This window comes from Ambystoma mexicanum (genome assembly GCF_040938575.1).
Source record: "Ambystoma mexicanum isolate Mex_15411 chromosome 12 unlocalized genomic scaffold, UKY_AmexF1_1 Mex_chr12_unloc.2, whole genome shotgun sequence".
Taxonomy (NCBI): domain Eukaryota; kingdom Metazoa; phylum Chordata; class Amphibia; order Caudata; family Ambystomatidae; genus Ambystoma; species Ambystoma mexicanum.
This window is the reverse complement of record NW_027182323.1, coordinates 1,528,141-1,539,141: the sequence shown is the minus strand read 5'-3', so window position 1 is coordinate 1,539,141 and position 11,001 is coordinate 1,528,141. Positions and strand designations below refer to the sequence as shown.

Here is an 11,001-nt window from a genome sequence, read left to right as displayed (position 1 = left end):
TGCTGGTACCATCAGTGGCCAGTTAATACCACTAGGGTGGTGCCTGGCAAGTGCCTTTCCCAGGCCTAGATAAAAGTCCAAACTGTTGGCATTGCCAGTGCTTGTTTAAAAGCAGCAGCACATGGTGCCAAGCAGTCACGTGGTGGTGCTTTGCTATTGGATCGGCCCTCTGTGGCACAACACCAGTGACACATATTCCTGCTAGTGAAGCCAGCTGTAATCCCTGAAAATCGATATTCTGCGGACAGAGATAAAACAGAAGAAAGATTGTGGGAAGTTCGCTCTATACCAGGTGATGAGAATGTGGTGGCAAACGAAAGCCTGACACATTCCTTCTGATTTCTGTGGCGAGGCGAAAGAGGAAACATCCCAAAGTAGAACAGAGATAGAGAATGAAAACAGTTCCCACATACAAAAAACTCCGTGCCGACTCTAACATTAGTGGAACGTTATCGTAAAGGGATGTAGCACAGCCACCAGCAGTCCCTATAGCAGAAACAATCTCGGTCCTGCATCGATTATCACTTTCGATTTCACTGCCGAACCTTTTCTACAAACTAGATTTCATTTGCAGAATTACTGGGCCGAGGGTCGGACGGCACAGATATTACGATGGTGTGTTTTACGTGAGGGGATGTAGCTCAGTGGTAGAGCGCATGCTTTGCATGTATGAGGCCCCGGGTTCAATCCCCGGCATCTCCAGGTGCATATATTTTTTGGGGTACGCATGAACGCCAACATTTAAAGGATATACTGTTACATCCTCTTTGGGTTTCTGGTAAAGAGGACTATAATTTTATGTCGCATCTCACTACATTGAACATATTCCGTCGCTCACGTTTCAAGACTATCCTTCTTGTGACTAGTTCACATTACCAGACTGGGGCCCTGTCTAGACAACAAACAGCCGGAGCTGCCTCAGCAATACCGCGAATGGGGTTCACAGTAAACAAAACCCCTGGAGAGATGGTGACTGACAAATATAGATAGCATAGAACAAAGTGATCATGGGAAGCAGCAGCAGCAGGCAGGATTGGGCAGGCAAACATTCCACGTGACTTCTCTGAAGTGCCTCGAAGGAGTTCTTTAAAAGGGAAAAATAGAATTCATTAAATGTTTTCTTTAAAAATAGCTGTAAATTATCATAACCTATTCGTTGATGTGTTTTTTTTAAACTTTGTTTCAACGCTCTTAACATGTACATAGTCAAAGTAAAACTGTGCACTTGATTCGCCGCCGTCTGCAAGCAGTAGTACATTCATTTCAGCATACGGCAATACATAACGCCTCACTGTGGCAGTGCACAAGGATCTTATAGCATAGCACAGGCATGTTTTATTGCATGTATGTATTGTGTTTTGTATGGCACAAACCTTGCTGGGGCATAACAGAAAATTTTACATTCGGGGTGACGAAATGACTATTGCTCTGTAGGAGCACAGGGGTGAGTAGTGTCCAAAACACCTACTCAGCCCCAGACTGCTACTAAACCAGCAATGAGCGCAGTCATAAAGGGGAAGCCGACACACCCGACAGGTATACCCCCTATGCCTCTTTTGGTAACTGTGGCAAAGGGCAGTCTAAATTCTTTCTGAGGCGTTTGAGCTGTTACATTTGCACACAAACACCAATAGTATGGTGGTACCAACATGAATAAATGCCCAACCAAGGTTCTACAAAAACAGGAACTTTAGGAAATACGTACAGTGCATACAACAAATTAAAAACAATAAAGACCCACCTCTCTAAAGGAAACGGAGAGAATACACACTATGGGAATAAAGGGGCATTCAGTGTGAAGACAGGGGTGCTGGCCAATGATTTTAGCAGCACATTTCAATGTTCAAGGATATGTCTTTTAAATGGCTAAGAAAGGTGGCTTAAAAGTTACTGAGGTGCCGAGGCAGACAAGGGGGACAAAGATTCTTCAAATGCGCATGTCTATTGTGATTGGGGCTCAGCAGCATCGAGTCAGGCTTATTGGAGCTCTTTCTGGATCGAGTCAGTGTCAAGCCGTTTCAATTGGTGGTCCCACGAGATCATGGGCGCTGAGACAGGTTGAGTCCGCTCGAAGTGCTCAAATGGTACAGTGCAGACTTTTCAAAAATGATTGGCTAGATTGCGCAAGCTGGTCACCCCAAATGTGCCCTTGGGTGGGTTAGAGAGTAGAGCTTGCCTCTGCCCTGAAGCCTTCTGTCTTCAGCTCTATGGCAGAGAACTTTGGTATAAACTAACCATTCCCAACACATTTCCAATGAATCCTTCCTCTCCTTCTTCTGAGAATCCAAAGATGAATCAACTGAGGACCACATTTCCTGCCTTTATAAAGGCAACATTCTACAGCAGATTGGCCCAAAACAAGAATGTAGTCAGTGTCCAATCCAGGCTGCTATGACATGTGTACCTTGTCTTCCAATGTCATATATAGAGTGCCTGTGTCTGCAGAGAGTGGGGAGAGGGAAGGATGCGTAGGGAGGCCTGACAGAATCCAAAACAGTAAAACCCCTCTCTTGACCTAAGCCTGATCTCGTGGTACTCTAACTGCACCCACTATCCATGTCTGCATGCTTCAAAATGACTCTGGTGATCGACACCCTAATGTGACAGTGGCTTTGTCATATCAGGGCTGCCGGTGAAACACTCTTTCGCAGGGGACCTCCCGGTAGAGAGTTCCAGTACGCTGATGGGAGGTGTTAACATCTTCAGAGGCATAATAAGAAGAGCTTCCTGGGACAAGGTCCCACATGGATTGCCAGGTGGAGGTCAGAGAGCCGCTACTGGGTGAAGAGTGACCCCCAGAGACAATAATAACCCATCTGGGGGGGAACGATGTGGCACAGCTGGGAAGAAGGCAGCTGCTTAAGGAAATGTGCGCCACGTTCTGGGCATTGAGCGAGGAAGGGGGCGCTTGTGGACTCATATGGCCAGAATCGTGCCCAGATAAATATGGAGGGGTGCAAATTCACACATGGCTGTGGAGAAGTGCCAGAAAAAATGGAATATGGACATGACAAAGTTTTGCAGGGGAGCATGTTTCTCAATGTTTAGGGATGGCCTAATAAATTGGGGTGTACCAGGATACTACGATAAAGATGGGGTTGACCTATCTCAGGTGGGCTCAGACATATTATTGAATTTTAACGACGGATTGAGAGAGCATGGTTTTATTAAAAGAAAAAAAGAAGAAGCAAAGAGGAGGAGGATGGGGGCAGCGAAGGGGCGACAACCCCTTCTGGCCGTTGCGGCCAGTCAAAAGTAGTACAATGTTGAAAAGAGAGCTGATGGCATTAGAATGAGCTGGGTGCTGGAGGACAGAAGTGTTGAAGCACGTACGCTACTGATCGTCTGTGTGGACTTGCATGTTGAATATTAATATTTTGTAAATAATTATGCCTGGGCTTAATTTGTTATGGGCTTCAGGCGAGGATAAATGCCAGGCCAACAGCAGGTTAAAGCTCGGGATGAGGGCATAGCAGCACCCGACGTCATATGTTAGAGAGATGGCACACCCACCCTGAAAGGGGGGCATGAGGGCACCAGGCAATAACATGGTGGAGGGCCAAGGCCCCTCCAACTCCAATTCACAGGGCGGCAAACACAAGGATCACAAAGCAAAGGTAACCCAGGTGGAGAAAGGCAGCAGGACAGGAAGGGGTGGCTGTCCCGAGGGAGAGGGACTCACGATTGGAAGGGCAAGGTCTTCTTCACACCTTCCAGGTGACTTCAGAGACCCGGGGGCCATTTTGTTTATGTCTTGTCAGCGATGGATGTCACACCAACGATCGAGCAGAGAAACATCCTCTTTACAGAGGAAATGACCATGAGCAATTAGCCCCGTGTTTAGCCTAACACGGCAGGTGGACACATAGGGCTGGAAAAAGAGCAGCCCCCGTTTGCAGTTTCCAGCCCCGGCTGGTGAAAAGAATTAGATAATGTCACTCCCCACAGCCCAAAACCAGAGATACACAATTCGTCCTGAGCGGGAGGTTCAGGAAGGTTGCAGGAGTGAGACCTGGATTTTGGAAACAGTTAAATATTTTCAGCTGCCAGTCCCCAGCCCTGGCCTGCAGGCCCACACCATGTGATCACGGTCCGGCAGGTCTCGCTGGTCTGGGCCTCCTGCATCAGCATGGTGCCCTGGGTCCGCCCAGGCCACCCTCCACCCAGGATGCTCCCGGCATCCACAGTGCCCCCGGCACCTCAAGCCCATGTCCCCATGGGCCATCATGGTCCCGGCCTGCAACAATAGTAAGTTCGGGTGATCCTGGCAAACTACCAAGGTGCTGGCTCCCCCAGCACGTGAGAGGCCGGCAGTGTGTCCACCTGCGGCCCCCCAACAGTTAAGTACATTCCAAATATGTAAATGTCACACATACATAGACTGAAAACTTGGCAGCTGGGCAAGGGGGTGGGGGTGTCCCAAGAATACTGAATCTCTACTGGAACAAGATGTGGGGCTTTAAGGAGGCTCAGCAGGCATGGTTCAAAGGGAGGCTGGCTCTTTACTGAAACATATGGGGTACGTGCCTGGGATCTTCACTCCGTTTTGAACCAAGCAATGGGTTCTAGTGAGATTGCCTTTGTGCTAGACCAATGGGTGGGCACTGGGGCAGCCTGCTGTACTCGGCAGAAGAGCCAACAACCCAGTCCACCCCAGCAAGAGTCTTTTCAACTATTCCTTACATTATTCCTATTTCATTGTAGTAAGGCCAACACATCATACTGTTGTGTATAATCCACACTCATACAATCATATCAATCTTTCACAAGCTGTAAAATTCGAAATGTTCAGAGACTGTGCTAGATACTAAATTGCCTAATCTCACTTGGAGATATGGTAATTGAGGAGAAAACCCAAGAGTCTTTTCTGAACAGAGCCCAATGCAACAGCCATTTCAAGTCATTTTCCAGAATGGCATCATGACGGCAATGGGGAATTAACATAATTTTCCAGGCCTGTATTCTATGAGTGGTCCAAAGGCAAGAAAGAGTCATGAAATCCCATGCAGGTGAGATGGTAAGGTGCATATGTTAAGGGGTTTCAACCTCTGCTCAGTGCTCCCTGAGGTACTCATTCTCCGTGACAAGCTCTTTACAAAGACATAAGTATAATACAAAGTCCCAATGATTAAGAATTACTGATATCGGGAAAGGGTGTATTAGGCTATCATAAATCTCGTAGTACTGCAGATTTCAGGGCACCTGTGCTTAGCTAAAAATTAGGGGTACCGTGGCACTAAGTGTATGGTTCCATGGTGTAATGGTTAGCACTCTGGACTTTGAATCCAGCGATCCGAGTTCAAATCTCGGTGGAACCTCACATTTTTCACTGAAATGAGACGCTTTTCGGAATCTCAATTTTATTTCCCTTTATTTCATTCATTCCCGCTCCTAGTATTTACAATTCGAATACATCATGAACGAAAGTCGGTCTTAGTTTCGTCTGACTTTATTTTGTTCCGTGTTCTTTACATACTATCACTATAAAAAATGTAATCTGTATTAATTTTGCTACTAAATAGTTTTTAAAATAGTGTTCGTTCATATCACGTTGTGCATATGGACTTCACTATGGAAGATGAAAAGTGAGGATTAAAGAGGCTTTCGCTAAAAGTGTTTCCGCCCGGTTTCGAACCGGGGACCTTTCGCGTGTGAGGCGAACGTGATAACCACTACACTACGGAAACGGAACTGTACGTGTGCTTTTCTTTCCCATTATTATGATAGCGCATGGAAGGGGGTGCTGAAGCACGGCATATCAACACAGTAACATTTAAGCCAGCTGGCTCCTTCCATGCCAGTGAAGTCAGACAGATCATTGTACACTGGATTAAACTTGCGACCAAGATCCCGTTAATATATATGTCTTACTCCATGGACACTCCCCATCTTTTGAAGTTTTAAAGGAATGTATTGTTTCATTTTGAGTGCCCCAAATCAATCCAAAATCCTTTGTAAACGTGGATCTGTCTCCAGTGCTGCATCAACCACCTGTGCCCGCACCTGGCACAGGTGAGTGTCCCTGTATTAGATCACTACCACCACCTATGCACCTCATACCATGCGCCACACACCTGAACGATTTATCAGCAACAGAAGAGATATTGTTTTCCCTGGAAAATGCAATGCCCAGAGAGCCACATGAATTTGAATCACACACCCAAAGAGGACGACACATAGGGGGCCCAGTATGACACAGGGGGCGCAGGATGGCGGCTATAGCACAGCAGTGCACGTGCCAGAGGAAGACAGAGAGAAGCACGTGGATGCGGTGCTTTAAAGACATGCATCCTGTTTGAGCTTCCAGCATCACATAGACTCAATAGACAGCTGTGTGACTGTCTCCCAGGTGTCCTCTGCCATGTGTTGGTTTGGGGCTCTGCCGATGCAATTACCACAGAGCAGCCAGAAGGCACCCCAGTAACTCAGCAGCCCAGGAACGCCATTGGTTGAATGTCATCACTTGTCTCAGAGAAAATGAATATCGTTAGAGGGCTTGAGCATGCGTGTGTGAAGTGTATTTCTGGTTGTGCATATTGTGACCAACCCTACAGATGTATCAACCTGTGACCGATAATGGCATTTTAACGAGTTGGTTGCAAGAGGGTGCCTGGGCAGTATGGCTGTGTGCTGGCCACAGCAGGCCTGAGCAATCTTATGCAAGGGAATTGTCTTTATTATTGTTATTTAGTATTGTGAACACTTTTCCCGCCCAAAAGGAACCAGAGGGCAATTTCCAGAGAAATAGAGAACTGCAACATACACGTACTAAATAATCACAAATACAGTAATTTCTTAATAAATCCAAAACATCCAATTGCAATTCAAGCTGCAGGAGCACTCCTCAAAAAGTCTTTTAAAACATGGTGGACGAGAATTCAGAGTGCACGGTAACAGTGCACAGCACAGGTTCAGATGCGTTCCACACTGCACAAGCCCCCTTAGAAAAGGAAAGGATCCACTTTTTAATGTTTGTTTTTAATAGAGAATCAACGTTTTTCTTCTAGATGACCTGATTACATATAATATGAATTAATCCAAATAGACAGAAACACTGGGCTGAACAGTTGTAAAGTTTTTAAAACAATATAGAGCTTTATTTATCATGTTGCTTGCCCCCCATTGTGACGCAGTGACCAGGAGAAATTTGACCTAACATCCTTAATGCATATACAAGCAGGGCTTCAGTATGTTAGACCGCCTTAGGGGTGCCAGATTTGACTTTGCGTGGAAATACAGAAGATAATTCATACAGTCCACTCTTAATCACACCAGTCCCTGAACTACTGTCCTAAAACCATCTTTAGGCAAAGAGGTGACATACATTTCAGTAGCTGTAGATTTTGTTCATCAGATTTGTTAGTGAATACAACATGCTTTGCAAGGGACAGTCTGGGAACACAAAGAAGCCCAGGACTTAACTGTAGAATATATTGGCGCAGAAACAATATGTAAAGTGAACTCTCCCAGGCAGAGCTAAGGGATAGAACAAGAACTGAGTCTTGGAAGGGCTGCGTTTGTCCTCTTCCAGTCTCTAATGTTCTGGGAGGGTTGTTTGAGCTGCCGGATGCTCTCCTCGGTTGACACCATTAGATAAATATGGGCATCTTGCACACACTGCTTCATGAAGAATCCCAGCTGGTCAACCATCATCACCAGTGGCTCCATACATAGAGTTTTACTAACGGCTGACTCCTAGGAAACCTAAGCTGGTGTAGGGCTAGAGGAGAGCTGTTACTCCGCACCCTGACCAGTTCAGACAGCTTTGGCCATAAAGAAGATTAACCAGTCCCTCAAGCTCTTTCACTTCCAATACGGGCAGGAGTATGTCAGTCCAAAAGACATTGGGCCTCATTATGAGTTGGCCGGTAACCCGCCTGAGCCACCGGCCGGCTACCAGCAAACTCACCTTACCATTACCGGTGCCTGAAATCCGTGTGTTACCGGGATATTACGGGTGCCAGCAACGGTGGTAAGTTCCCATTCTCGGGAGTCCCATAGGGGCCCCCCAGTTCAGCATGGTGCCCTGGGTCCACCCAGGCCACCCTCCATCCAGGATGCTCCCGGCATCCACAGTGCGCCCAGGCCCATGTCCCCATGGGCCATTGGGATCCTGTCCTGCAACAACAGAAAGTCTGGGTGATCCCGGCAATCTACCAAGATGCTGGCACCCCCAGCACTTGTGATGCTGGCCGTGTGTCCACTGTCGCCCCCCACCAATGGCGACGAGGAAGACGGACCCCTGCAGCACAATCTGTTGCCCGCAGGAGAAAGAAAAGGAAGCAGCACCCACTGCCACAAGAAAAGGAGAGAGTGGATGCCCAGTGACCCACCGGCAGACCCTCCCTGGCCGCAGCCGTGTGTGAAGAGGGTGCTTGTGCAGCCGGAGTGCGGGTCAGCCTGCAGCACTGCGGCATCGGTCATCAAGTGTTTTGCCTGCTCCCGCCGAGGGAGAAAGTGCCCAGCTCCGCGATAGCAGCTCCAAACCAGAACACGCATGAAGCAGCATCCGCTGCAAAAGTAAAATGCAGAAGAGGCGGCATCCGCCGCCGGTCAGAAGAAATGTGCCCCAAGAAGAGAGTAGATGCTAAGGGACCTCTGCCGCCTTACAGAGGGAGAGCGCGATGCTGCAGCGTGGGTGGCGCTACCGTAATCAATAAATAAATCTCCTGCCGGAAAGTGGGAGGAAGTAAGGTGCACACCAGTCTTCAAGAGGTCAGATGTTTCTGTACGGTTTTCGCACTATTCTTTTGCAAAGGACCAGGTGTCTCCTGGAACAGCTACAGCGAAGCAGGGCCTCAAGAATCGGTTGGATGATTATACTTGTGATGAGACAAAAGAGCTGAAAAGCAAGGGTTCAGTGGGTACTATGTAACAGTTTTTAATCTAGAGATCATGCTAGACTCAACAGGGACACATTCCATGGAGCATCGATAAGTGGAGGAGTACCTAAGAAGAGCAATAGAGGCACATAAATCCGCGGATTAATAGCTCATAACTCCACCACTAGTGCAGAGCTACCAAAGCCCAATGATAGAAGAAAGTGAAATTAGAGTGTGTATGTGGTTGTGCAAAGTGCAGACACTAGCCACAGTCTACGCATTTGTACATGCGTACATACATGCATGTGTCTGCTTCCACAGCATGTGTACTGCAATGAGATCTAGTCGCTCAGAGGCTGTGATGGGCCACTATCCTTGATGTGGTTTGCCCTTATATGCCAGTATCCATACATAAGAACATAGTCCTGCTGACGTTGTCAGTAAAAATGCCATGCCACAATAAGAAAACATGTCACGACTGGCTGCACCCATATATGCCAGTATAGCGATATAGGAACGCTCATCATACTGGCTTTAATTTACCCTTGATGCCAGTAAAAATGCAATGCCATGTCAGAAAATAGCTTCAGGCAGGATGCAACCAAATTAGCTAGTCTAGCCAAGTAATAACACTTACCATTCAGTATAAATCCCTTTTGTTTTCCAGTTCAGTCCACTTTATTTCCTCATGCATTCTTCAATTATGTCCCCACTCTTTTGCCTTCTCATTCTGAATCCTGTCTCCCTGTACTGAAATCTTTTTTTTCTCTGTATCCCTCTGTGCATCTCTATCACATCACAACTCAGATAACTTGGTTGGGGAGGGGGGCGCTGTAGCTCTCATAGAAGATGGCCGCCTGATTGTGAACTCCGCTTCGTGGGGCGCCTTCCTGTTTGAATCCTCCTTTGGTGCCCTATTAAAACCTGGGCCAGCCACCCTATTAAATTGCTGCAGGACCCGGGCGTGTGCTGCTCGAACCCCGCGTCCTGAATCAACCCTATCGCAGAGATCCAGTGCTTTGAAATTGGGCCGGGAGCTGGCGCCGTTCTGCCCCGCTCCTCTGCTCCAGAGTCATTTGGCTTGACTCTGAGGATCCGGGGCCTACTGGGGGGAGGGGCACTGTGCGGTGCGGCGTCACCTTCTCCCCACTCCTCGAGGAACCGTTGCGGCCTGTGCGCAGACACCAGCCCCCTGACTGGACCCCGGGGTGCAACCCCAAATGTAGAGCTGTTGCTCCGCCGCCTCTCCCAGGGCGGCGTGCTGCCTATCAGTGCCTCTTGTGGATCCGGAGAGGAGGCTTCCTGTTCTGGGACCGGATTGCGGGACGCTCCCGCTCCTGGCTACTGCGGTGAGTCCCTTCGGGTCCCACCAGACACTCTGCCCATCCGCACTGTAGTGCTGCCGGTGCTGGCACGCGTCGCCTCCCTCCCTGGACTCACGACCGGAACCTGGACCTTCTGTGCCGGGACCCACTGTGGCTGTCGTCACGCTCCGCTGCCCTGCTACCCTGCCAGACGCACAGGGCCCCCGCTCCTAACGCGACCTGGTGGGCCCTGTCGGGGGGGACACAGACTCCTCGGGCGCCGTCATCTATTAACCCGTGCACCACTTAGGTGTTGGCACACGCTGCCCGCTGCTGGCCCTTGGATTGGGACCTCTTCTCTTGGTGTGGATCCTACTGCTCTCCACCGTAGTGCCTGCATGGGGTATTCGCCGTGGTGATACACCTCCCGCTCATTGCGCCACATATATCAGTTGGGACACCACACAGACCATGGTTAGTGGTGCACCAGGCTGGTCCCCCCTACCGCGGCGCGCAGTGACTGGACCCTCTGCTTTACTTGGATATACTGGGATCGAAGACCCCTGCAGTGACTGTCTCCTCGCTGCCTGGCCGTGGGCGTCCTGCTAACCCCTCTGTGGTCCACCACTGCCTTGCTGGGAGCCTTGGCGGACCTCTCCTCCGACACAGGAAGTGGACTCCCCAGTTTGCTCAACCACATCAGTGCCCATAGCTGCTCCTACTTCCACCCCTGTCACGGCACACTGATCTCCGGTTCTTGGCCTTCACCCGTGATCTTCGGGGCGGTCGACACCAGGGGATCCACTCACTGACCACTCAGTGCCCTCATACCACTGCCGGCCAGGGAGATCCCCCCCGGACCTGCGAACTGGCGG

The 11,001-nt window shown here is 49.1% G+C and overlaps 3 non-coding genes across 3 annotated transcripts; 2 read left to right on the top strand and 1 right to left on the bottom strand.

The window, feature by feature from the left end:
- Nucleotides 1-630: 630 nt before the first annotated feature.
- On the top strand, nt 631-702 carry TRNAA-UGC (transfer RNA alanine (anticodon UGC)). Its single transcript has one exon. It is a non-coding gene; the product is annotated as a tRNA-Ala (tRNA).
- A 4,544-nt stretch (nt 703-5,246) lies between these two features.
- TRNAQ-UUG (transfer RNA glutamine (anticodon UUG)) lies at nt 5,247-5,318 on the top strand. The gene has a single exon. It is a non-coding gene; the product is annotated as a tRNA-Gln (tRNA).
- A 296-nt stretch (nt 5,319-5,614) lies between these two features.
- On the bottom strand, nt 5,615-5,687 carry TRNAV-CAC (transfer RNA valine (anticodon CAC)). Its single transcript has one exon. It is a non-coding gene; the product is annotated as a tRNA-Val (tRNA).
- Nucleotides 5,688-11,001: the final 5,314 nt, after the last annotated feature.